Source organism: Lissotriton vulgaris, chromosome 2_1 (assembly GCF_964263255.1).
Source record: "Lissotriton vulgaris chromosome 2_1, aLisVul1.2, whole genome shotgun sequence".
In the NCBI taxonomy this organism is placed as follows: domain Eukaryota; kingdom Metazoa; phylum Chordata; class Amphibia; order Caudata; family Salamandridae; genus Lissotriton; species Lissotriton vulgaris.
Genome location: NC_141687.1, coordinates 865,559,956 through 865,587,883, shown reverse-complemented (window position 1 = coordinate 865,587,883; position 27,928 = coordinate 865,559,956).

Here is a 27,928-nt window from a genome sequence, read left to right as displayed (position 1 = left end):
TGCCCTAACTCTCAAATATGGTGTGAGAGCATGTAATGGTCGCATTAAATCTGACATACCCAGCAAATACACTTATAATTGAGTGGGCAGGGAGTCACGACTGGATTATATCCTCGTACAACTCTCCTCCTGGTCGAATATCATCGACTTTAGAGTGATAGAAAGAGCAGATCGCGACCACAATGCCCTAAAACTGGACTATGCTCTCCCTGGCAAGGAGGACAGGGATCACAATACGATGGGGGCAAATCGTGGGCTCCTCCTCGAAAATAACAGAAGAAGGATTAGGTGGGAAAAACTAGCTACAAGTAGAGAGGAGCTCCCCAAGCTTTATGCTGGGATTATTCCAATTTTGGAAAAAGTGGGTGCTCTAAGTGAGGAAATCTGCAGTCAGGAAACCCATAAATCACTCTATTGGGCACACAAGGATCTTATTAGGACCATGGCGGCAGACCTGTTTACCGAGGGTCAAAGCAGTGGTGGCGTGGTACGGCGTAAAACATGGTACAATGCTGCATGCCGCAAGGCGAAGGGAGTTCTCCTCTCATGCATTAAGGAGGGCAAAAGTAGACTCAAGATACAGGCCAGAAGATGTGAATACAAGAAACTGATTACCCAGGCAAAGGTCGAATGGGAGCAGGATAAGTGGGAGGAACTATCTAGCTCTCTAGCCACTAGGGACTACCGCAAGTTTTGGAGAATTGTCAATACGGGATCTGAGTATCTAGTATCGGCAATTGAACCAAATATTGCACCAGGGGTATGGCAGGAACACTTTCAGTCTCTCTATACACTGGAAGCTGGGGCTTTAGCCAAGCCATTACTAACCATAGATAGCCATTTTAAGGGCGACCTGTTTACAGAAAAGGATGTGCGAGCCGCTATTGCGGGACTGTCATCAGGCAAGGCGCCTGGGTTGGATTGCCTCCCAGGTGACCTGTTTAAACAAGAGCCTGATGTATGGGCCCCCTATCTGCTGACAATATTTAATGCCGTCTTGATGGGCATGGAGGTCCCTAGTACTTGGCTCGGGGCAGAGGTAGTTCCTATATTTAAGAAGGGCTCGCCTCTGCTCCCAGTCAACTACAGGCCCATCAGCCTAATAGACGTGTCCCAGAAGCTTTTTGGTAGGCTTATATTAGATCGCCTCCAGATCTGGTTAGAGGAAACTGCCACTCTGAGCCCATACCAGGCGGGATTTAGAAGGGGGGTGTCTACAACCGATCAGATTTTCCGTTTAAATCTGATCTACTGGAGGACTGCACTAATCGAAGGGGGTAGCTTGCACACGGTTTTCGTGGACTTGCGTGGCGCCTTCGATTTGGTGCCAAGATCCAGATTATGGGGCGTGCTCGATGAGATGGGGGCTCCAGCTGAAATTCTCGCTATTCTGATGAGATTGCACCGGAATAATTTTGCTCGTGTCAGGTGTGGCAGAAAATGTAAATTAACGGAAAGATTCCACGTTGACAGAGGGGTGAGACAGGGTTGCGTGCTTGCACCGACCCTGTTCTCCCTCTTTGTTAACGGGGTAATCGCCCACCTGAACAGGATCAATGATACTGATGCCCCTAAATTGAATGGCCTGGGAACAAGAGAGGGTTTGGCTTAAGCGCAGTAAGGCTGAATGAATAAGTGTGGTATGAGAGATGCCTTGTTAGTTTGATGAATAAGCGTTTGAAATATATGTAGTTTGTCCCCTTTCCACACCAAATTCTATCCATTCACTATAACTTTTTCTAAAGACTCAGATTCACTTTTGAGTGTTTTCCTAGAACTAATAAAATTGTTTCAAATTGTGATCCATGAACGCTTTATGTTGACAGAACAAAACGAAAAAAATCCTCCAAAAAATTGTTTGTAGAAAAGAAATAAATCTATTTTTTGTGATACACTGCAGGACTGAAAGAGTGGTCTTTCAAGTTGAGAATCATGAACTCAACGTGTTGATTCTATGACAAAATTGCGCGAGCAGTATTGGCAATTGTTTCGTCCTAAATTGAATGGCAGCAGGGTGCCCGCTAATATGTTTGCGGACGACACCCTGCTGCTGTCTAAAACCCCCATGGGAATTCAGCGGATACTTGATGTTTTTTTAATATTTTGCACAGAGAGGGGCTTAGAGATCAATGTCCTTAAAACAAAATACATGATCCTAAACCCCTTCCCTTCGACACGTCCTAATCCCTTGCTTGGTTCATCGCGATTAGAGAGGGTCTCCGCATTTGAGTACTTAGGAGTAACCCTAAATGAGAACATGACATGGGGGACCCATCAGATTAAGGCAAACATGAAATTGGTGCAGATAGTAGGTGGCATATCAAGGATGATGAACAATTAAATTTATCGCCCAATTGGCCCGGTCATCCAAATCTATAAATCACAGGAACTTGGGGCTGTTACCTACGGGGCTGAACTGTGGGGTCACACTTCTGCTCAAAATATGATGACAACGGAATACAATTTCATCAGACAGTTGGTTGCCCTTCCATCAATTACGCCGCTACTCCCTTTGAGACTAGATCTGGGAGTCAGACCAATTATAGAAGAACTGGGTCTTAAACCTTTAACTTTTTGGCAAAGACTATGGAGCAGTCAAGAACTTATCGCCTATAGGACTGAGCTCGAGGAGTTTCTAACCCTCCTAAAAGCCACTCACATCCAATGGCTAAACTACATAAAAAGGACATGTGAAAGTTTGGGCCTCTTAGAACTGTGGACTGATCCAGCAAATACATCTACCAGGATACCACGCAAAGCTCTCTCAAAAGCTTACTACGACCTAAAGCTTTCTATTGCACTAGACTGCAAGCGTGAGGGTTCCTTGACGAACCTATTTTCTCAAAGCAAAGACTTTTATTTCTTGGAACGTGTACTGGATGATATGTCCCCGGTGCTTACCAGGAAGTTATTTCTCCAGTGGAGATACAGCACAATACCATTAAGGTCTGTCACCAGTTCTTGGTCTTCGCTACCAACCACGGAGCAATGCCTGGCTTGTGCATATCCCCAAGAGAATGACTTACATGTGGTTCTATTCTGCAAAGCCTATCAACGTACTAGAAAATATTGGCTTGTCCCCCTGCTCAAAAACTTGGGGTTCAGACAGTTCCTCCCTGTCTACAGAATCTTAAAGACTGACTTGTCACCTCCAATTGTATTTGCACTGGCAAAATATCTCACGTCAATGTGGCTCATTAGCACCCGTATTTTGAAGGCGGAAGCGGCCTCATAACAATTTTATCCTACTAAAGATTTTAGCTTCTTGTTGATGAAATGTTTTAAATATTGTTAGTCAAACTTTTTAATTAATGATCTTTTTGTATAAAGTATTATGACTGTGATTATTTGTAAATCTTTGATGATCGAAACTGATCGAAATAGAGATTGAAATATATATATATATAAAATATATCTTTTAGTGAAGTTGGTTTTAACATTCTGTGTTTGCAAATACCACTTTTAGAAAGTAGGTATTTGCTTGTCTAATCCTTCAAGCCTGCCTCTGCAAGGTTGTGTATTCGTTTGTCTGGTATTGTGAGTGACAGGGCTGGGGGATTCCAAGAGACAGGATGAGACAGCCCAGTGGTGAATAGAGAGATCTGCATCTAGATGGGAGAGAAGAAATGCACCTGAACTTTGAATAGGGCTGTGCCTGCCTTCCACAATGGTGGCTCCACCTCCTGGGGAGCGGCTGATATCTCTGCCCTGCACACTGAAAGAAGAGAAGGAGTCCTGTAAACAAAGTGCTCCTGGACTGTACTTGCCTTCCACAATGCTGGCTCCATCTCCTGTGGGGCGTCTGGTGTGCCTGCCCTGCACTGTGAAAGGAAAGGAGAAGTCTGGTAAACAGACTGCTTCAGAACTGGTTTGTACTGGGCAAAGGCCCCTCTCCCCTCAGAGAACAAAGGCTTTTGGGGTATAAATATTGGGACCCTGATCCCATGAAATTAGATCACTTTTGGACTACAAGAAAAAACCTTTACTGAGGCGAGGAACCTGAAGAAACTGAGGGGAAACTATTCCCAAGCTGAAGTGCTGCTTTGGGGATTGGCCTGCAGTGGTTGCCTTACTGCCAAAGGAAGGAGAAAGGAACTTTGTGGACTTTGCTTTCAACTTGTGAAGGAAGTCCAAGGGCTTGGAAAATAGCTTGCCTCCTGCTGAAGTCTCAGGGACAACAGACTTCACCCCGCAGCTCCCCAGAGTACCTTGGAAGTGCCTGGTGCTGTTTTGGGCATTCTGAGGGACTGTGTGTGTCGCAAGGAGCTGGAAACCCGACTCATCGAATAAGAAGCATGTCGCCGTCGTTGGTCCTGCCGTCGCAACTCCGAAGGAGGGTGTCACCGCTGGAACTGTCGCACTGTACCGCATCAAGAGAAGTATGCCGAAACGAAGAGGAAGCATGAAGCCATCGCTGCTGCTGCCATCGCAACTCCCAAGGAGGTTGTCGCCGCTGTAGCTGTCGCATTGCACCACTTCGAGAGAAGAGTCTCACAACGAGGTTGGAGCGTGTCGTTGTGCCTGCCGTCGCAACTCCGAAGGAGGGGTTCGCCGCTGGAACTGTCGCACTGCACGGTATTGAAGAAAAGTGCCTCGCATCCCCTAGAAGCGCGCCGCCATCGGAGCTGCTGCTGTCGCTTCGCCGCTGTAGTTGTTGCATCGTGCGGAAGCTTCGCGCATCATGGGAGAAGAGTGTCACAAGTGGAGCTGCTGCCGTCACATTACGGAACAAGGATGTCACCGCTGCAGTCCACGCATCGAACCAAGAACGTCTCACATACCTGGAGAAGCATGCTGCATCTGGAAGATCTTCACATCTTTATTTCTTTGCACCTGAACTTTGCTGCATTTCCCTCGCTGCGACAATGCTTGTAGTGGAAGAGCAACGCAACCTAAGGTACATTGACGCAAATGGTCGCATCTTAAGAACTGAATTGAACTAAGGTAAATCTACCATCTTAAAGTAACATTATTGTGTATTTTTGTTGTTTATGGTATTGTGGTAAATCTATATAAAGTACACTTATTTTTTATATAAAACCTTGTGTGGTGTCCATCTGTTGTGTTGTCACTGGGTTACTGTATGTGGTCTTCAACTTCAAAGATCTTTATTCGGTTATTCATACAGAACAACCATAAAAGCACATTTGATAAAAACACAGATAAAATCAGAGAAATCTAAAACCACATATCTAAAAGTAACAGTCACAGTTAGTTAAGTACAGTATTAACAGCAGCTCTGAGCAATTAACCCTCCATACTATTTCTAAATTTTAGGGCTGATTTTAAAAAGCCAATTACAAATAAAGTGCATTCATGAGTTAGCAGCTGCAAGTAACAGAGTGCAGGTTTAACCTGGGTAAAATTCAGTTTTTTAAGAAGGGGCTTGAGATAAAACCTCCGAGGTATATCGTAAAAAGGACAAATAAATAAAAAGTGCACCAGATCCTGCGGAGACACATTGTCGCAGCCGCAGGGCGGTAGCACTTGACCTCAGTGGCTAACTTTTGGAACAGCTAACGATAGATGGAAGAGGTCCAAACAGAACCTGGTTAACAGGAAGCGGTCGAAGCCCGACATCGGCCAGGGCAAGTAAGATTCCATACTTAGTGTGGTTTTCAAGACAACATATTTCCGGACACTATATTTGTTTAATTCCACCTCCTCACGATACAAGTGTCGTGAGAGGGAGAAAGTTTTCCTCACAAACTCTACATCAGCTGTAGTAATAGAGTCTGGGCTTAAAAAGAGCTCTGGGTGCCCCAATCCGGTCAAACAGTCTTTCAGATACTTTAACCACGGGATTTTAAGCATATTATCCCAAGATAAGGCTTCTCTCAGAAGTTGGTGATTTAGAGGCAGGTCTTTATTTAGCCAGCATTTTAACCAGCAAGTAAATGGCCGTAGTGCTATAGTATCACTTAGAAAGGGAATGCCTAATTCTTCATTCACTATACAGCTGGCAGTTCCTCTCGGGACCCCCAGCAGCTGTTTCAGAAAATTATTTTCTGCCACCACCAGGTCATTAACTGCCATATGCCCCCATAACGCTTCTATAACAGCCTATCGCCACACTCTTGGCGTGATAAATTTTTAACAGTGCAGCAATTGGGCGTTTGCCCATTTTCCTGGCAAAGTTAAAAATGGCCGCATTTGCACGAGTTATCTCCCCCCTTTTTCTCTGGACTGCAGGGCCCCCTTTCAGCTGGTTATCGAAAAGAACACCCAGGTACGAAAAGGTTTTTGATGTAGGGATCTTCTCCTCATTAACATGAAATGAGAACGTCTTCTTGTTACCTTTCCCTACGTTCATTACAAAGGATTTTGTATTGTTAATGGTGAGATCTCGAGATTTCATAAAACTATAAAAGGTGTCAAGTAAAAATTGAAGCCCTTTTGCGGTCCTAGCCAACAAAACGGTGTCATCTGCCTAAAGTAAAACCGGTAACCCTTTGCGCCCGACATAGGGGTAGTCAGCACCAGTATTTAAAAGATTCTCCTCCAAATTATTAATGTATAAATTAAAAAGATACGGGGCCAAGATACAGCCCTGCCTGACTCCCCATTGTACTCCAAAATCCCTAGTTACTTTTAAGTCCTAGGAGCATCGTACATTAGCCCTGATGCAGGTCCGCCAACAGATTAACAAGATTTTCTTCCACACCCATGTTGCCCATGGACTCCCAAAGCTTAGCCCGATTGACGCAGTCAAAAGCTGAGGAGAGGTCTATAAATGCCATGTGAATGGCACCCTGGCGTGCTAAGGTGTATTTTCCCAGGACCATATATAAGTTAAGACACTGTGAGATGGTGGAGTGGCCTGGCCGGAAGCCATATTGAATTGGGGAGATTATGTTGTGCTCTTCCGCCCAGGCTGTTAGTCTATTCAGAATTACTCCACCCGCTACTTTGACCGTAGAGTCAATTAAAGATATTGGTCTATAACAGGAAGTGCTATTACGGTCCCCATTCTTTAATACCCGCACTATTGTGGAGACCCCCCACGACCTTGGGCATCCATGTTCAGCGGCTGCGTTAAGCACAGCAGTGAGAACAGGTGCCCACAGCGATACCCATGATTTAAAAAGGTCCGGGGGCAAGCCATCGGGCCCCGGGGCTTTATTACTCGATAAACCTTTTATTTACCTTTTCAACCTCACAAATGGAAAAGCATGGAGTGTTTTCTCCTAAAACACCTTTTTTGAATTCTGCCTGTGGCCTGTTACTATTAAAAATAGTTCTAAAATAAGAAACCCACTCATCTTCTGATATATTAGTACCCACTGAGGAATCGCCTGGTAATTCAAATAGAGGTTTGTTTATGATTCCCCAAAATTTTGCGCTATTTCCAAGAATTTTGGGGTCTAGCAAATTTTCCCAGATGGAGGCTTTCACTTCTGCTTTGCGCTCAGCCAAAAACCTTTTTATATCGGAGGTGTGATGCCCTGATCTGTAACAGATCCCTAGGTCTGGCCTTTAGAGCCGCCTTTCATTCACGGCTTGCCTTAGAGCATGAGTGATCAAACCACTTTGGATCACTACGAACCTGACCCGAAGATGGTACAGTTAACATTACACCAACTTTTGATACAATACCATCAAAAGCTGAGAGAATATCCTGGGGTGAGGGTGCTGAGGACACGCATAGTGACAACTCGGTACAACACGTATTAATAATCGTATCATACAGTCGGTCCGAGTTCACCATTGCCCACTTTAAACGTCGTTTTCCATCTGTACATTTTAGAGCCCCACAGTCTAACCTCTTCTCATGTGATTTTAAAATATTACCACCCAGTTGGATACAAACAGGATTGTGATCACTGTGTTGGTTCTCCTGAATTGTAAAACCTAATATGGATGTACCAAGGACACTGGAGAGAAAAATATGATCAATATAAGATCCCCCGTGTGGCCTTCATATGTAGGTACTTTATGAAGAGTATGATAATCCACCAAAGACATAGCCGGAGTTAGATCAAATTCATTTAAAAGTTCGTTCAACAAGTTGCCCCGGCGAAATGTGATCAAAATGGAAGCCTCTCAGTCTGTGACAACCCAGTGATCCGGTTACAGTATTCACTGGGTTCCCACAGGGGTGTACATTAAAGTCCCCTGCAATAAGGATACATTGTGAAAGGCTCTCCAGGTTATTCCTGAGAAAATTGCCTAGGTCAGCCAGTCTGCAATCCCCTTTTTGATTTACAGCGTCATAGAAGTTAATCAAGGATAGTGATTCTTTCCCTCTTTTGACCGTCAGCACTTGGATATCATTATTACAAAAAGAATACTTTTTGACAGTACAGGTCAATGCTAAATCGATGTACACAGCCAATCCCTCTTTAGCTCTGCCGCTTCGTGAAGGCTCCGCTGGTACAAAGAAACTTTTATACCCTTCTATAAATACGTCATTTCCTACCAGCCAGGTCTCTTGCAGGCATATCACCGAAAAGGATCTTATAAAAGGTAACCAGGTCGGGTCATTAATTTTACCCGCTAACCCAGCAATGTTCCAGGAAATTACATTATAACTCGAGACCGTAGATTCTGCTGGGACCAAAACTCGATCCCCTATTGCTTTTCCTAGGGGGGCTGCAAAGCTAACTTCAATGCTATCATCTGTGACTAAAGGTGGGGTGCTAGATAATCGAACACTTTCCTCCCCGGACAGATTCTCGGAGGGTATCATGCCCCTGCTGTCAGGAACACCAGGAGGGATGTTGTCCGGGTAGGACAGTCAATCAACCATCTCTAACCCGCTACACCTATTTTGTGTATGTATTTGGCTAAAACTGTATGGGTGATCATGCCAATCAACAGCTCCCCTCCCTCTCCCTCGACACCTTACTAGTGACCAATCCCCTTCCTTATCTGAGTTATGAGTCGGGGGATAAAAATGTGCCAGTGGGAGGGCATGAATTGAGGAACCATTACTGGGAGGTGCCCCATTGCATTGCTTATTTTTGGTATAAAACCTTGTGTGGTGTCCATCTGTAGTGTTGTCACTGGGTTACTGTATGTGGTCACAAATGCTTTACACACTGCCTCTGAGATAAGCCTGTCTGCTCGTGCCAAGCTACCAAGGGGGGGGGGGGAGAAGGGGTTATTTTAGGAGTGTAATCCCCTTATCCTGACTAGAGGCAAGGGTCCCTATTTGTCACAAGTACCTACCTGTGCTAACTAGAGACCCCAAATCTAACAGGTACATTTAGAACTAGATGCATTGCTAGCGCTTAATTTAAAGGTGGTCCTAGAACTGTATTACATTGTGTTCATCAGCCGTTTTTCAATACTTTCACTCTTGGTCCCATTATAATTTTATCCTATGACTGAGCACTGATGTTGAAAAACTAAATTTTGCATGTGATTCCCCAGCGATGGGCTCCTTACTCTACCCTCTGTCTTCTTCTTCCTTGCCTTGCCCTGCTCTGTATACATCAAATCCACACACTGTCGAGTAAATTCACAAAAGCAATTTTTCTGAGGGGCAACACTTTAGGAGTACTCTTTTACATAATCTTAGTTAACTTTTGGGAATCAGCCCCAACATATCAAATTGCTGTTTTGTAAAGTTTAGTAAAGTGCAAAAAGGGCACTGTCCTTTTTGTTTTTGTTAATAGTTTATGGATAGTCCTTGAATAGTTCTATGTTATTCTCATATTAGATACTCTGGGATGAATTCACGAAGACATGTAAGATTAGGTAAAATAATGCCATATGCTTTTGTAAACAGGCCCCTGTATGTCTAAACATGGTACCTTGACCTCTCTGAAGAGTAGCACCCTGAATAGTGGATAAGTATAAAGCTAAGCCTGCCAAGCATTGTGTACATGAACGAAATCTAGTGATTAACAGCTGGCGCAGAATAGCGAGGGCAAGTGTGAGTATACATAGAGTGTATATCGAAGGGTAGCAATAGAAGGTTGAATTTAAGTAGTGAATCAGTGGAGGATTTATACTCATAACAGTGTACATTGATGTGGATTTCATAGAAAGCAATAAGGGACTGGGGAAAATTTAGAGAACAGATGTTCCAGACTAGAAACTCAGATCCTGAGGAGTGGCGTCATAGGAAGAGAGATAATTTACTCTGATAAGATCATTGTTTACTTGTGATCATATTTTCATGTCAAATACACAATAAACAGGGGGTCTTGCTCAATGCCAACAAATGTCAAAGAGAAAAATGAAAAAAGTGAAAAACTGGGAGTATTATAAAGAAACAAAAAAGAGACCCTTAAACAGAGATTGGATTTCCATCAATTACCTTTAGTGACCAGTATCCTCCCAGACAACCAATACACCTCTCTCAAATGGGTGAAAAAGGGAGAGTCAGAAACAAGAGAAGAACAGTTTGTGTGTTCTACAAAAGTGATCACAGATAGATTCCTAAGGAATACGAGCCCCCGCTCTGTCTGTCGTTACCTCCACCCTCACTCAGCCACCGTCGGAGGTAACGACGGACAGAGCGGGGCCTCGTATTCCTGACTGAGGTACCAGGTGAGGTGAGGTCCATTCCCCGATCAAGACTTGTGCCATCTGCATCCCTTGAAGCGGAGGATTTGGAAAGTAAGGTTGTATTTATTCCACCCTAGTTAATTGATTACAAGTTTTTTTCTTTTTTCTCATTTTGACACTTGAGGTCACTTTTTATGGTTTTGATACGGTAGCAAACTATTAATAGAGACAGGTCCTGAAGAAAGCCTTGGGCATTTTTACCCTATTGGCTGAAACCTGTCGACCTTAATAGAAAGCAGTTATTTGTGAACACTGCTTTTTGCAGTGTTTTTATTTAGAATGTTAGGGGATATCTAGCATAAAGTTTATTTCTCTCCTAACAATTCTATTTTAACCTTGCACTCACTATTTTTTGCACTGCACGATTTCTCATGGTTACTTAGGAATCCATCTGTGATCACTTTCGTAGAACACACAAACTGTTCTTCTCTTGTTTCTGGCTCTCCCTTTTTGACCCATTCAAGAGAGTTTTCCCACAGAGATAACCTCTATGATCAAGAGGTATATCGGTTGTCTGGGAGGATAACCAGATGATGATACTGATCACTAAAGGTAATTGATGGAAATCCAAACTCTGTTTAAAGGTCTCTTTTTTGTTTCTTTATAATACTCCCAGTTTTTCACTTTTTTCATTTTTCACCTTGACATTTGTGGGCATTGAGCGAGACCCCCAGTTTATTGTGTATTTGATATGTATGTTTTGGGGAAGATAATGGTGGCAGGTCGTTAAAATATCCCTATGACCCTATTTCTCTGAGTGTTTATCATATTTTCATGGACAGAAATATATGAGGAAGTTATTGTACAATGCATTGTAGACATTCCTGCCATTTTGGACCTACACTTAGCTATATTTGGGTTTATAGGACTTTGGTGATATTTTCATAATATGGGGAACAGCAGGTGACGCATGCTTCTACATGTAATAATTCTTCTAGTAAGACATACCTAATGTTAGATCTGACTGAGCTATAAAAGGTTCCATGCTTCTGAGACATTTAAATTGGTATTGTCCCATATGCCATGGCCTAAATGTGCATTATCAAAGTAAAATTTACAGTCATGGCTAAACTTCCCACCGTTGTCTGTAACTAACATGATCCCTTCCCATAAAAATGCCTTTTTCATAAATCCAATTACAATGGGAGCAACCAGAAATCCCTCCACACAATGGTCTTGCCCTGGCCATTAATTTTTTTCTCAAAATCCCCTTGAGGTTATGCCTATATGACATGATGTCCATTAGGCTTTTCTCAATATTCTCTGGGAAGACATTGCACCAGAATGCCCATAGTGAGAAGTTCTGATAGGTTTGCCTTCAATCCTTCTTGCAATACAAATTTGCAGCAATTGAAAAGCTACTGTCCTTTGTGATTTTATACATCACTAATATTTTTTTTAAAAGTTGGACCTTTAATTCAAGCTGTTGTCTATTTGGCCAGCACTTAAAAACAGATTTGATATCAAGCGCCATCACTTTATTCTACCTGGAATCTTATCCTGTTCTTCACATTCAACACCTTCCAGCCAAATCATTATCTACAGCAACAACACATTCCTGATCATCAAAACATCAGAGCCTACAGGTTCTTTAAGAGGCCTGCAAGACAATTCTTTTCTTGCAATCGTTACAACACATGCTTTGTACGTCAATGAATAGCAACGATATATCAGCCATGAGGGAGGAGTAACATGCTATTGTGTCTAGATGTTTTTCGTACTTTACACTTGGTCTGCCTATCTGCCGTTTTCAATTATTTGAAAGCAATTTACACATAATTATTGTATGAAATGAACAGGAGAACTTCTTGTAAATCCCATTTCATTTTACATGTCTATTTCTATTTTGCTTAGTAAATATAACTATAACAATATGCACCATGTGCCTGAAAACCCTTCTGACACAGCAAAGGTGTGTTAATGGCAGGCAGGGTCAGCGGAGGGTCATATGTTTTCTCAGGGCTTCCATGCCATGGCCCCATGTAATGTGAGTTTCAGCCCTCATTGTCTCTAAGACAGCAAGTGTCAGAAATGCGGTGTGCCAATTTGTTGGGGGTGACCCTTACCACTTAATAAACCCAGTTGGGCTAGGCTAAAACACAGTTCTAAGAGAATCTCTGCACGGTGCTGGGTAGCTGTGGCACAACAGCAGGCAAACCTCAGAGATGTGTGTGTTTTGTTTAAGCAGTATCAACAACTTCAAAGCAAAGAACACAACACCAAACACATTTTGAAAAATAGAGAACTATTTAATGAGCAAATAAAACACCAATATCATTACAACCGACAAGGCAAACAGAGCTGTGACTGTGTAAGTTTTTAATGCTCTCAAGAACAAGGAAAACCTAAGAGTATTAAGGAAACAAGTATAGAAGCATTTTTAAAATAAAAAAGTTCCCTTGCTTGCAAAATAGCACAACATAGATACATAGAACTACATTGAGATCTATGTAAGGTGTCCAAACTGACATTACTTTTTTTTTTATTTAGATACAAAGTAACATCACATTAATAGAGTGGGAAAACAAACACAAAGGAAGTTTTAAAACTTCCAAACTTAGCCATTACTTCATGTGACTACAATAAAAACATAATAGTTATTTTATAAATAATCTCTACGTACCCATGCACTTGTGAACAAATACAAATCAACAATTTAAGTCATGGGACTGAGTTCGATTATGTTTCAATCCCCTGTAATGAATTAGGGATCATCATCAGAACATAAGCAGTTATGCCTGAGAGAATTTTGCATGCTAGGAAAGGAAAAAAGACGGGGGAGAGAGGAGGAGAGAGAAACACGAATTAAAGACCCTCTATACTGCACAAAGGATCAATCCACTCATACCGAGCATGTATGACAGGAGACAACATGCATCTATAACAGTGGCTGTTGTCTGCAGTAGCCATGTGTAGTGAAGGAGGTCCACTCAGGAAGGTTGTATTTCAAGATGCTTTATTCATAAAGACAACAGGTTGCAAGGTACAGGACATCATGTTGATAAGTAGTAGATCAGAGCCCCACCAGGAGCTGCCTGTCAGCTGCTCAGCCCATGATCAACTGTCACTCTGCCAGCCTCAGTCCCAACATTCCGAAGCCTCATCAGACTACAACATTCTAATGAGTCAGAGCACAGACACTGGCAGAGCAGGACTGGTAAAACACCTTACAGTATAATATGCAGGATACTACATATCCCCTTTCGTTCTAACAGAAGCATTAAACCACTACGTGAATACCAACTAGCGGGGAAGAACCAAGGAAGAGATAACAAGGAAGAATAGCAGAGGAACAGAAACAACGACACGGAAAGGTGTAAGCAAAGCAGCGTGAAGAGACAGGTGGAAGAATATGAGGAGGAAGCGAAGAGTAATGCGGAAACCGATAGAGACAACACAGACTCACGGACATAGAAAAGATGAACAAAAAACAAGTAATCAGAAAATGAAAACAACATGGAGCAGAAGAACTCACACGCACCAATGACTAACCCCCGAACGCACCCACTGGCCAGGCAGGCAGGAAGGGAAGAAAGAACAATGCACCACGGAGAATGGACACCAGTCTCTACATAGACACAGGAAAAAGGAGTAACAGATTCCCACCAGGACGGGGAGGAAAAGAATCAAAGAATGAACAAAAGAAGGCTGGAGATGAAAGACGACAACAAGAAGTGTAGATCCAGGAACCAGGGATGACAAAGAGAATGACATCACGAGGAAAGCTGGACGAATAGGGAAACGGAGAAGGGGCAAAGTAGATACATACAGTATGACTACAACTTCCCTCTGTTTCCAATAAACAGATAAATACAATGTAAATGTTGCATAGCATTATTCAAAACAGCAAAATAATGACTAAATGTAAATAGACAATATCAGTCAGGGGGCTAAAACCCATGACCGTCCTCTACTCCTGTGTAGGGGTGTGAGGAGCACTATAAATGGGACTGAAACCCATGTGACGCCCTATGTAGGGTGACTACGTAAATGTAAATGGGAATGTAACCCATAACATACCCTGTGTGAGGGTGAAAATATTAAATGGGACTGTGACCCATCATACGCCCAGTGTGAGGGAAAATATGTAAATGGGACTGTTACCCATAATAAGCCCAGTGTAAGGGTAAAAATGTAAATGGGACTGTTACCCATAATAAGGTTCTCAGTGTGAGGATACTCGTGTAAACGTAGAAGGGGATATGACCCTAACTACAGTGCCCGTGTAAGGCTAAAATTTGTATGTTACCTATGTAGGCAAATGTATATGGGCAAATGGGGCTATAACCCATTCCCATCCCTTTATAGGGTAAAATTGTAACCTATGTAGGCAAGTGTATATGGGCAAATGGGGCTAGTACCCATTCCCATCCCTGTGTAGGGTAAAATAATGTGAACAGGCACATATATGTGGGCTAATGGGGCTAATACCCATTCCCATCCCTGTGTGAGGGTGAAGACAGTATGTAACTGTGCCCTTTGTGAGGGTGAAAACCGTGAATGGCCTGTGTAGGCACGTATATGGGCAAATGGAGCTAGAACCCATTCCCATCCCTGTGTAGGGTAAAATAATGTGAACAGGCACATATATGTGGGCTAATGGGGCTAATACCCATTCCCATCCCTGTGTGAGGGTGAAGACAGTATGTAACTGTGCCCTTTGTGAGGGTGAATACCGTGAATGGCCTGTGTAGACACATATATGGGCAAATGGGGCTATAACCCATTCCCATCCCTGTGTAGGGTGTTAAATATAGTGTTTTTATACCTGAAAATAAGCAATAAGTCCTCCCTATGTAGGGAAGTGAAAAGTGTGTGGTATACACAAGTTAAATGAAAATTGAACCTCTAAAAATGTGTGCTCAAAATTCCTAAACACATTATGTCAGCAATGAAAAATAATGTGCCATCAAGTTTCACTAAACGATTTATAATCATTAAAGAAAATAGGTGTGTGTGTCACCATCGTCCTGTGACACTTACTGGAGTACGTATGTTACCCAGACTTGCAGATGTAAACAAAAAACAGCAGACATTTTAATATGAAAAGCTCTCCAAGTTGCAAAAGGAATCTGCCAGATTATGTGAGCTCAAAAATCACAGGCACAATAGAATGTAAGCATGTCTGCTAAACATCTTTTTCCTTGTTCCTTGAATGTGCCAGAGTAAGAACAGCACTCTTTGAAAAGTCCCCATGTTCAATAGATAATTGCGCAAAAATAAACAGCTCACCAATGCTCCTAAAGTGTGTCTGCAACTGAAATGAAGCATGAATAAAACGATGAGTTCCACGGTGATCTGCCAAAGTCCACTGCATGTAAAGATGATGCCACAGTAGAAGATAAATCCTTGCTCGATCTGTAGCTTGAAGTGCGCAAGGAAATAGGCTGTTATTTCTTTCCGGCAAGAGCTGACAAAGCCATTCCTCAGAAAAGTTAAAATGAGCTCCAGGACTTAAGGTGAAAGATTCTTCAAAGATGAAAATGGCGGCACGCACTGGACCTAGCACCGGATGGCTCGCAGCACGTTCCTGCTCTCAAACTGTGCCCTAGAACCTCGGAAGACGTCACAGAGGCTTCACAGAGAGGTAGAGAAATGCGCAGCTCTTCTGAAAGAGGTGAGATGCGCGCGAAAGAAAAACGAGCATTTTATGACAGTTAAACTGTCACAGAGCAGGCTGCAAAGAATGTCACTGATTAAAAATAAACTGTAGAGAGATTCACCTCGGCATATTTATTCTCTGTGGCAATGTGAGGAAAAGTGAATAGTGCGCACTGGGGGCATATGTGTAAAAAAAACTCATTTATTTTTTTGAAGAGGCAGTTAAACCGATGAAGGGACATTTCATGAAGCTGTAGGCAGTCCATCACAGCAAATGTCAAGAACAGATAACCTCAAACGTTGACCCTAACAGTATTTTACAGAGATGCCTTTACAAGCACAAGGCCAACACGATGGATGAGGTGAAAAGTTAATCTTTTAAATGTGGATGTAGCCACCCAGCGCTTCTATGTGCACAGGATCACACCATGCAGGAATAAGGTGCAGAGAATCACACAGCATAATGAATTGAAAAGGCATATAGTTCAGTAGCCACATCTTACCAATTTTGGTAAACAAAATGAAACAAAGAGGTGTCTGTCATTTTTAGGAAAGCGCGTAGTAGTGTAGCAGACTGATATGGTAAAGCCAAAGTACATGAAGAGTAAAGATGATAAGCACAGCACGCCTGGGCTAGGGCTGGCCGGTGGTGAGGCCACTGGTGGGGCTAAAAGGCGTAATATTTTGTGCTTACTTGTTTCTTGTTGTCTTCTTTTTCTTTTCTTTGAAGTTTTTGTTTCTTCCTTGCAGGGGACTTCATTGTACTGTATAGAAAACACATTTTTCTTCTTCGTAGTTAATTCCTTCTTGTGGTTACCTCTTCTTCTGTAAATTGTGGTAGTTTCCACTGTAGTTTCTTTATTTTGCGCAATCTCCAGGTCCACTTTTAAATCAGGTACCTGAGATTTGCTTGTAGCTGTAGCTGTAGCTGTAGGTTCTTCGTCACCACGTCGCCAAAATATGTAGTGAAGGAGGTCCACTCAGGAAGGTTGTATTTCAAGATGCTTTATTCATAAAGACAACAGGTTGCAAGGTACAGGACATCATGTTGATAAGTAGTAGATCAGAGCCCCACCAGGAGCTGCCTGTCAGCTGCTCAGCCCATGATCAACTGTCACTCTGCCAGCCTCAGTCCCAACATTCCGAAGCCTCATCAGACTACAACATTCTAATGAGTCAGAGCACAGACACTGGCAGAGCAGGACTGGTAAAACACCTTACAGTATAATATGCAGGATACTACACCATGGTTATGGCCGGCGCAGAGGAGTGGTAGGGAGGAGATAGGAGAGTTGAAAAACAACCCAGAAAGCTTACTAAAATACTTAATGTACTATTAACTAATACACCAGCCACGTTGAAGCAGAAGGAAAAGGTAATCATCAAAAATCAAAGGTTTTTCATTTGGGAAGTTCAATAGTAACCGGACCAACGGCCTTAGGTAAGCAGAGAAATCCAATCGAATTGAGGGTCACAGGGGACAACCCAGAAGAACATCAATATATTGACTAACTGCCAAAATTGGTCTGAAAACATAAAAACCAAAGTGAGTGTAAAGTCAAAGGGCCATGGGGCAGTGTGGTAGTGAAAGAAAGCTTGTGCTGTACCTGGGATAAAAAGGCAAGGTAACTAAACAAACCTGCCAAAACTCAACAGAGTCCGGTTACTATTGAGACAAGCATTGGCATAGCCATTAGGTCTAGCCTTTGGGACCTTATAAGTGTTTAGTTATCCAGCACAATATCCTTGGTGCAACAACATCAACTGTTGCATGGCTTAACACTTATAAGGTCCCAAAGGCGAGGCATATTGCCATGCCAATGCTTGTTCTCATGGTCATGCCTGGGAGTCTCCCCCGTACTGGCGCAGTCCACTCAGAAAAGCACACGCAAACCAGCCGGCAGCCACCAGCTGCTTCTTGTCTTGCTCAACTAGCCCTTCTTAGTTTCCAGAACTGCTGTCAACACTCCTCAGTGGCTGCAGCGCGGGGGCCAGGCTGCTCTGTGGCCTGCCCTGCTGTGTTTGATTTCTGCTCTCCACAGATCTTGTGGTGCCTGTAGCACCCCCGCCCTGCCGCTCACTGCTTAGGCCTGGCTCCTTGGTGGAGATCTCTTTAAACATCATGCCCCCCTTGGTTCAGCCACTTGTTTACATTGTCCACTCCACCTCGCGGCATCGCTGCTCTACCCCCTCCACCTTCATTACGGCTGCTGCTTGCTGGCATGCAGTCCGCCCTACTTAGCCTCTGCTGCCGCCTACCCCCGAAGCCCTGACCTTGAGGCACTCAGCTCTGGCACTCAGTTTAATGGGTGTGACTTGGGCTTGCAGATTTTGCGTGGCATGAAACACACCTCTTTGGTACCTTGTCTGCCTGACAGCTTGCTGGCTCGCTCGTTGTCATGTCACTTCCGTCCAATGCAGTTGGATTGTTAAACGCAACACAATTCTGTTTGTCTATGTTTTCATGTCACTGTCAGCTGGCCTTCTTTCCTTAGTCCATTGTGTTGCTTCAGTTGAACAAGTTAGTTCTCCTGAATGTAATACATTCAGCCCATACGCTTGTAAAGCTAAATTCATTGAGGAGTCGGTTCCTGAGGTGTGGTGGTGGGGGGGAGGGTTAGTTAAAGAATGTAGAGGATACCATACAATGTGTCTCTCCTTCTCTCAATAGAAGTGCTTCACTTTAAATAGATGTTGCTGTTCACCACACTTTCCCCTGTAGGGGAGTTTTGACCTCTATAGGGGTGCCAATTAGACTATGGGATACTGTGCAGTGTAAAATGTTTGTGTAGCACAATCATTTGAATTGTTAACGATTTCTAATCAGTTCACAGACTCTACATCCCTGTATACGTTGGTGCGTTTTAGGCTTCCCACTAGTTGCAGTCTGAGCTTCTGCATCCGCTTTTCAATTTTGCCAAATAATGTCTGTATGCCATGCCATCCGCTTCATCAATATGGGATTTAATGGTATTGATGCTTGTCCCTGCTGACACGTGTGAAGGAAATTGATCCACCAGGAGTGGATGAGGCGATCTTTAAAAAGTTACACCTCTTCATCACGACATGGCAGCTTTGGAGCAGGGCTGCAACATAAAATGACGATGTGGAGTTTATCAGAGAGCAAAAGGCAGGAATGAGCAGATGCAAGGATGAAGGCTGCGCTTATATCTCCAAATCGAAATGAATAGTCTCACTGCAATATTTTGGCAGCTTGGCACCAAATTAAATTACCCAAAAATGTTGAATGAATATAAAAAGAACATGAAGACTACTTATGTAAGAGAGGTTGGTGCAGATGATTCACGTGCCTCTTTTTATTGTCAGATTAGAATAAAATAAAGAATACAGTGGAAAAGAAGCCTTATCTGGAATAATTCAAGAAGGGTTTTCATAAAATAAGTTAAGTATTTAACCACAGCTACCATCACAAATTAAAACATATTACCACTTGTTTGAGGGGTTGTGGTCAGAGGGTAGAGAGATGGGGACCTGGGGGATTCCCTTGCGGGAGCGTGCAGCAAGGCGCGATAATTGCTACCATGTGGCATCACTGCTCGGTCTCGCAAGGGAATCGCCAAACGTGCACGTGTTGCCATTGGAAGCAATGCAACGCGTGCACGTTTTTGCCCGCAAAGCGGTGCCAATTACAAAAGGTCTTTTTCCGATGCAGCTTATGCGCGCTGCGTAGGCGAGACCAAAAAAAAAAGGCTTGCAAATGAAGGGGCATACATAGTTAATGGAAGTCTCGCTTGCTGGGTGAAATTGGAATATCTTTACAGGAGACCACAGGTTTCGGGGGGCTTACGGGTTGTGCCAGTGTTTAAACGCAAGCGTCTACCCAGTGAAGGAGACACAATGAGAGTCTGTGCATGCATGTATCCGATAGGGAGACATGTAAAAAGTAAAGAGGGCAGCTGCAGCATGTGCATCTAAGAGCGGTGGGGCCAGTCGGGCGGGATTTTGACGGATGATGACGAGGGAAAATTAATTATCTATTTAATTTTCCCTCATCATCGTCTGTCAAAATCCCCCCCACCCGACCCCACTGCTCTTACCTGCACGGGCCACGGCTGAAATCGTGTAGTTCTTAACTGTTATATGGACTATTTATGCAGTAAGGTGTCTGGTGATGCACTGATTACCAAACTATTGAATTTTTAAATAATTTGCAGCATTGATCTTAAAATGTGTAATTGCTTTTCGAATTAGCAATATCTGTATCCTGTGTACTGGGCATTCTGCTGGCACCCTTTACTCTAATAATATTCTTTGTTTACTCTAGTCGGGCGGACCACCACTCCAATATAGCGACCTCGCCTTCCGCTCACCCTCTCTTTACTTTCTACATGTCTCCCTACCGGATACAAGCACGTGCTGACTCTCTATGCGTCACCTTTACTGGGAAGACGCATGCATTTAAACACCTGCATGGCCCATATACCTTCCAAGTACCTGTGGTGTGCTGTATAGATATTCAGATTTCTCCCGGTAAGCGAGCCGTCCATTTACTATGTATGGCCCTCCATTTGCAGACCCTTTTTCTTGGTTGTAAATGGCCTCTGTTGTCTTTTCGCAGGCTCATTTATTTTTTGCCCGCTGCATACCTTGCTTTTTTATCCCAGGTACAGCGCAAGCTTTCTTTCACTACCACACGGCCCTCTGACTCTTTACATTGCACTCACCCCCAGTCAACTGATCTGGGTTTAATCCATCATCATTCTTTAGCTCACTCCTCCACCCCAGTTCAGACATGGCCATTTGCAAATCAGTCCGACCCTGTGCCTCATGGGAACAGTCCAGCCTGAACTGCCAAGCCATGTCTTTCCTGGACCGGAACAAGCATCCTGGGAGTGGTTTCTGGCTAATCAGCGGTCATCAGCCAGGCTAGCTTGAATCCAGTGAGCAAGGCACCCACGTCTGGGCATACCCTGCCAACTTAGGGCGAACAAAGCAAAATCAAAGGGGATGATGGACGGAGTGTTGAACATTGCAAGCACTCACTCCCAGCCCAGTCAACTGATCTGGGTTTAATCCATCATCATTCTTTAGCTCACTCCGCCACCCCTGTTCAGATATGGCCATTTGCAAATCAGTCTGACCCTGTACCTCATGGAAACAGTCCAGCCCGAACTGCTGAGGAATGTCTTCCCTGGACCGGAAACAAGCGTCCTGGGACCATTTTCTGGCTAATCAGCCGACATCAGCCAGGCTAGCTTGAATCCAGTGTCAAAGTGAGCAAGGGACCCACGTTCGGGCATACCTGGGGTGGCAGAGTGAGCTAAAGAATGATGATGGATTAAACCCAGATCAGTTGACTGGGGGTGAGTGCTTGCAATGTTCAACACTCCATCCATCATCCCCTTTGGTTTTTCTTTTTTCGCCCTAAGTTGGTAGGGTATGCCAGACGTGGGTCCCTTGCTCACCGATCCATGGGATACCCAGGGTTATTCAACTATCACCTTGGCACCATACTTAACTATCAGCCTGATTCATCAAGCCGAAATGGGCTCGCAAAGGGCCAGATTCTGAGAATCTGGCCCTTTGCAAGCGCTATTTTTGCATTTGGGATTCATCATCCCAAATGCAAAAATCGGTAATAGCGATTTTGCTATTTTGCGAGGAATTACATTTAAGGAATCTCTATTTGAGATTCCTTAAATGCAATTCATCATCCATTTTAAAATTGCGAATTCGCAATTTCGGCCCGCTATTTACCGCAAGGTCAAACCTCGTGGTAAATAGCGAAAACTTAGAAAAATGCTTTTAAAAGCATTTTTCTAAGTTGCATGTTGCACACACACATGTCCTTTGGACATGTGTGTGCGCAACACCTGTTCGTATTTACTTTTAAGGGGTGCTACAGGGTGTCCTTTGGACACCCCTGGCACCCTTTAAATCGCTATCTTATTTGCGATTAGCAAATTGCTAATCGCAAATAAGGAATACTCCCCATTCATTCCTATGGGCCTTTTGGCCCATAGGAATGAATGGGGAGTTCCTATGGGCCTTTTGGCCCATAGGAATGAATGGGGAGATATTCCTTATTTGCGATTAGCAATTTGCTAATCGCAAATAAGGAATATGTAGGAATCGCATTTGTTTTTGCGATTCCTACATGAATGCCGTTTTGCGAGTCTGGAATAGCGATTCCTTATCAATCGCTATTTCAAACTCGCAAAACGGCACTATGATGAATCAGGCTGTATGTTTGGTATGTTTTTCCTGTCTCCATTTCCAGGCCAACGGTTCCCCCTGGTGGGTGATTGCATTCACCTGAATCCGTCTGCTGTAAGCTTCAGCGCATCTCTATTGTACACCCCACCTATTTATTGTTCAGGTGAGAAATTAGACGGACTGTTGCTATCCCCAGCTTCTGCCCTACAGGATTGCGTTATTCTGATTGATTGATCAACTTGGCTCTTGTTGTTTGTATTTTATTACAGACTCGTTCTTCAGCGGAACCTCCTTGTTTTTTTCCACACATTCATATACGGATTTATCCATGTATGTTCGGTAGGTAAGCACTTTGGCTATCCTTTATGGCATTCGTATTAGAGTAGACTATTGTTACCGTTTTTGAGACCCTTTTATTTTTACGAGTAACTTTTGTTGAAACTGCTCTTCTTTAAGCCAGGGACTATTGATTAATTTTTCTTCAAGTTTTCCCATTGTCTATTTTTCTATTATGCTTTTCTGATGTCTATTATTTTGTTTTGATATGTGTGCAGCTGATATTTGTAGTTTTCAAATAGTTATCTTGATTAGACCAGTCTCTGCTTTAGACCATTACGCATATGAACTATATGAAACTATGTGGTTTTGAAAACAATCAATGTCTATAAATAATTTAGATTGTATTTTATTTCCCTATCGTATAATAGGTCCCATGGACTTTGGATTCGAATTATAATATGCGCCCTGAAGCAGGTGATACCACTAAAGGGGGTGTAACACCAAAATGTGTGTTGGCGCTGAGAACGTGTCCCCTATGTATATACCTCGTTGATCTAATTATGTGAAGACGAATAATTGTTTGTATAAAGAAAAGGTTTTTCTTCGTGTGAATATCCTACAGACAGTTATCATTATTGAACTGCATATTCGAATAGATATCACCAATCTGTTTTATTTATGAGTGAAACCTTCTGATGTTGTACATGCAGAGGGGATTTGAACTATACTGTTTATGATTTGCAATGAATGTTAGGTGTGTCTTTGTAGTTTGAATGAGTATATGTGTGTATGAGGATGTATGTATTTAATGAATGAAAGGTTGTCCATGGGAACCACTACAGTTTATGTTTGAGCATTTTCTGTATATATTTTATTGTACAAACATGCACGTATCTATCTTTTCTGAGAAGTAGGAAAACAAAAAATAAAATTATGTTTCAGTAATTTGAATTATGTAACTTTTTGAGCGCATGGTCTAGCAAGAGTGGCATATTAATGAAACAACAGTTTTGCGTTCTTTAAATGATAGAGGCAGAGCAGATTTTTCTCTTTGATACTTACCCATGAGGCACAGGGTCAGACTGATTTGCATACGGCTATGTCTGAACTGGGGTGGCAGAGTGGGCTAAAGAATGATGATGGATTAAACCCAGATCAGTTGACTGGGGGTGAGTGCTTGCAATGTTCAACACTTCGTCCATCATCCCATTTGGTTTTGCCTAGTTACCTTAATTCCATGAAACCCATCGGTGAAAGTGCGATCTAGAATTATCTGTAACATAACATAACATATGAAAAATCAATACTGAGATAGTAACAATAAAATACAAAATAATTTCTTGTAATGATTTCTTTATTCATTTAAGTAGTAAATTTCGTAATACCACCAACACATGTTTCATGCACTGCGCTTCTTTTGGGCTCATGGGCACGCCTTATCGTCTGATGTATCCTTCCCTTGTGTGTAGTTTGTTCCCCCAATCTTTTGTGAGACGGATTTTCAATCTCTTTATTGTTCTTTGATTTATATACCTTTTATATCACTTTATGAGCCATTTAGATTCTGTGCTATATACTGAAGTTATAATTGTCCACTCCATAAGTATATAAGCATAACTATTTTCTTATTATTAAGCTCCCTTTAGGCGAAGCAACTCAATAATGTAACGGTTAGATAGTCTCTTTCTTTCTCCTAGGTTCCCCATGTGCACTGAAAATGGACCGGAGGAAAGAGGCTAAGAGTGGAGATACAAGTCCCATATCATGGGGCACCTAGGAGAAAGAAGGAGACTCCTATGTTCCCCATGATATGATATTTAATTATTCACATGAATGAATAAAGAAATCATCACAAGGAATTCTGTTGTATGATATTCTTACCATCTCAGTATTGTTTTTTCATGCATTACACTTACCACACTGGCAGGTTACCAGTGTACTGAGAGTTTAGCGCTAGGCAATATTCCTGTTACCCACAATAACAGCCGGAACTATATGTTGATAACATAAATGCGACAGCTGCCACAGAACATGCTGCAGAGTAGCTGAATCACTAGCATCGCTCCATTAATGTTGCAGATCCAAGTATTAATTGTGCAGTGTACATGTGCCTTACTCATTAATGGCAGCTAATTAATTTAATAACATACATAAATCATTGTCTTTTCAGTTTCACCATTAAATTCTTCAAACTAGAATCATCTTTTGATTATGTTGGTGTTCTGGCTTAACTCGTTGCACTCAGTGCTATTGCAATATGTGATGCATGTGCTGGAAAAACTTGTCCCTGTGACTAATACTAACATCCAAATTAAATTCCTGTGCCCTAGGGGACCAGCAGTGTTTTGTTCCTGTGCCACTACAGACAGTATAAACAAATGTTTTCGCTGAGCATCACAATCTGTGTTTTAGTTTTTACCTTCTTGATATAGCTACTCCTGCTGCTGTAGTTGGCGAGCAACCATCCCAGCAGGAGATAACCACCCAGGTGCCGCACCAAAAGTTGGAAGCTGCGGCAGCTGATGAAGGAAGTAGCCCGATTAGTATCACGAGGTTCACTCACGACCATCTCTCAGCCTTCCATACCAAATGAAGAGTTGGTTAGATAGTAGAGAATACAAACCAATATCTAGTTACTCAGGTACACTCAGAGTGGAGCCCAGACTGTCCAGTCACTGAGTGCTGCAGAGGGACTGACATCAGACAGCATAAAGACACATTATGTACATTTCAGGACCAAGGAAGGCAAGCCCACAATGGAATTTTCCAAGAAGATGCAGCTGGACAGAGAAATACAGGGAGTAAGTTTTGATTCTGAAGTTGGGCAAACACTATCTATCAGTCAAGGCCATTCTTCCCATGCCTGTCACTAGACAAGTGGCACAAGACATATCTATTGATAGGGAAAGCTATGCACTAATAAGAACCATTCATTTATTAGTGTAGCAAAACTCATCTTTGAAGAAACATAACCTAGAAAAGGCTGTTTCTCCGAAATAGTAAAGGATTAGTTTCGATCATGATTCAAAATGGCACCCAAATGCAAAATGGTGCAGTGAATGCTAACTTACATAGAACAATACACAAACAAAATCATTTGTATTGTAACAGGCCCTCCTTTTAGCATGCACTAACCTCTTTGTATCGAAAGGAAGGAACAAATACATATATATATATATATATATATATACATATATATATATATATATATAAATAAATAAATATATATATATATATATATATATATATTTTTTTTTTTGCGAAACGCGTCTGTCGAGGGTGAAGGGGGTTTGAAATAAATAGTTTTACAACTGGATACCCGTGTGCTTGCTGTTTATCGACCGGACGGGTTGATTTGTGCTGCTATATATATATATATATATATATATATATATATATATATATATATCGTAGCTGGCGCACCACCTTAAGAATGCAGAGCAACAAGGGCAATATGGACAGGCACCTTCCTGGTTCGTGGCGCAGCAGGTAGCTTTGAAAAGAAAGGGAACATTGCAATCCGGAGCTCACTGGAGAGCTCTTCAACACACAGTGAAGGCAAGATAAATCACTGTGTCACTTTTAAAATTACATGACGAACTGTGGAACCCACTGTGGGTACAAAGACATTGTGTTACCTCACGCTGCATGGTGGTGCTACTAAAGCAACTACAAATCCCAAAAGACACCGGAACTGCTACCAAGCATAAATGGGATTGAACACACGTGGGGAGCATTTTTTCACATCAGTCATCACGCCCAGAAGAAAAAGCGGACAGCTTTGAAACGCGTCGGCGCAAGGTGATTAATGAGGATGAATATGTGACCCTTTAGCAATAAATAATTGAATTACCTGTTGCGGAGTGCGTCACTGAAGGGCAGAGCATTTGGAGGATACATTTTAAACGGCGGTTTCGGTCGTAGCTGGCGCACCACCTTAAGAATGCAGAGCAACAAGGGCAATATGGACAGGCACCTTCCTGGTTCGTGGCGCAGCAGGTAGCTTTGAAAAGAAAGGGAACATTGCAATCCGGAGCTCACTGGAGAGCTCTTCAACACACAGTGAAGGCAAGATAAATCACTGTGTCACTTTTAAAATTACATGACGAACTGTGGAACCCACTGTGGGTACAAAGACATTGTGTTACCTCACGCTGCATGGTGGTGCTACTAAAGCAACTACAAATCCCAAAAGACACCGGAACTGCTACCAAGCATAAATGGGATTGAACACACGTGGGGAGCATTTTTTCACATCAGTCATCACGCCCAGAAGAAAAAGCGGACAGCTTTGAAACGCGTCGGCGCAAGGTGATTAATGAGGATGAATATGTGACCCTTTAGCAATAAATAATTGAATTACCTGTTGCGGAGTGCGTCACTGAAGGGCAGAGCATTTGGAGGATATATATATATATATATATATTACCTACTGGCGGTCGCCAGTAGGTATATATAGTTAGGATTTTTTCTCTATGGGACTTTTGAAAATTCTATGTCTAATAACTTTGGCGTTTGTGGACGGAATCGGGTGAAATTTCCAGGAAAATGGCACATTTTGTTTCTGAGCAGCCCCTAAAAATTTGGGGGGGTTTCGTCCCAAAACGCGTTTTTCCCATCCATTTTTCCATAGGGCGTTTGGCCTCACTTTCAGCTCGAACGGCTGAATGGATTTGCACGAACTTGGCAAAATTGTAGGGACTGTTAGCCCGATGTGCCTTTGCTGGGTCTCAATATATGTGCTCCAGTGGATTTTGAGAAATTAACGTTTAAAAAAACAGATATATCTGTGACAGCGTCCCGGATAGCGCTCCAGATCGCGTACTTTTTGCGTAACGGAGCTTTGCGAAAAGGAGGTGATTGGCTCTCCGGTGTCTGTCAACATTCTAAACAGTCCGGTGCGGCCGCCATCTTGTCTCTCGGTAGGATCGAGAGACAAGAGGAGGAGAAAAAAGAAGGGGGAATTTAATGAAAGGGGGCAAGGTAGACCCCTCTTGACCCCCTAGGAATGATGTTGGGGTTATTAAAGGGTCCCGTGGGGCAAATAAAAAAAATTAAATTTTTCGCGGTAGAAGCGCTTCCCGGTTCGCGAACCGGGTCGCAAACTGGTAGCGAAACGGGAATTCGTCATTTTGTGTTTCGATTTAATTAAATTACAAGATGGAGGAAAAACAATGTGGGAAATGGGTATAAGGGGGTATGGGAGACGTATCCTGACCCCCTATGTTTTCTGAGGGTGGTTGAGGAGGCTCATATATGTTGATACTTGTCTTCCACCGGCTGCGCGTGAGCGTTTTTTTTTTTTTTTTTTGCTGCGTGACGTCTGTTGACGTTCGATTCGAAGGAAATCAGG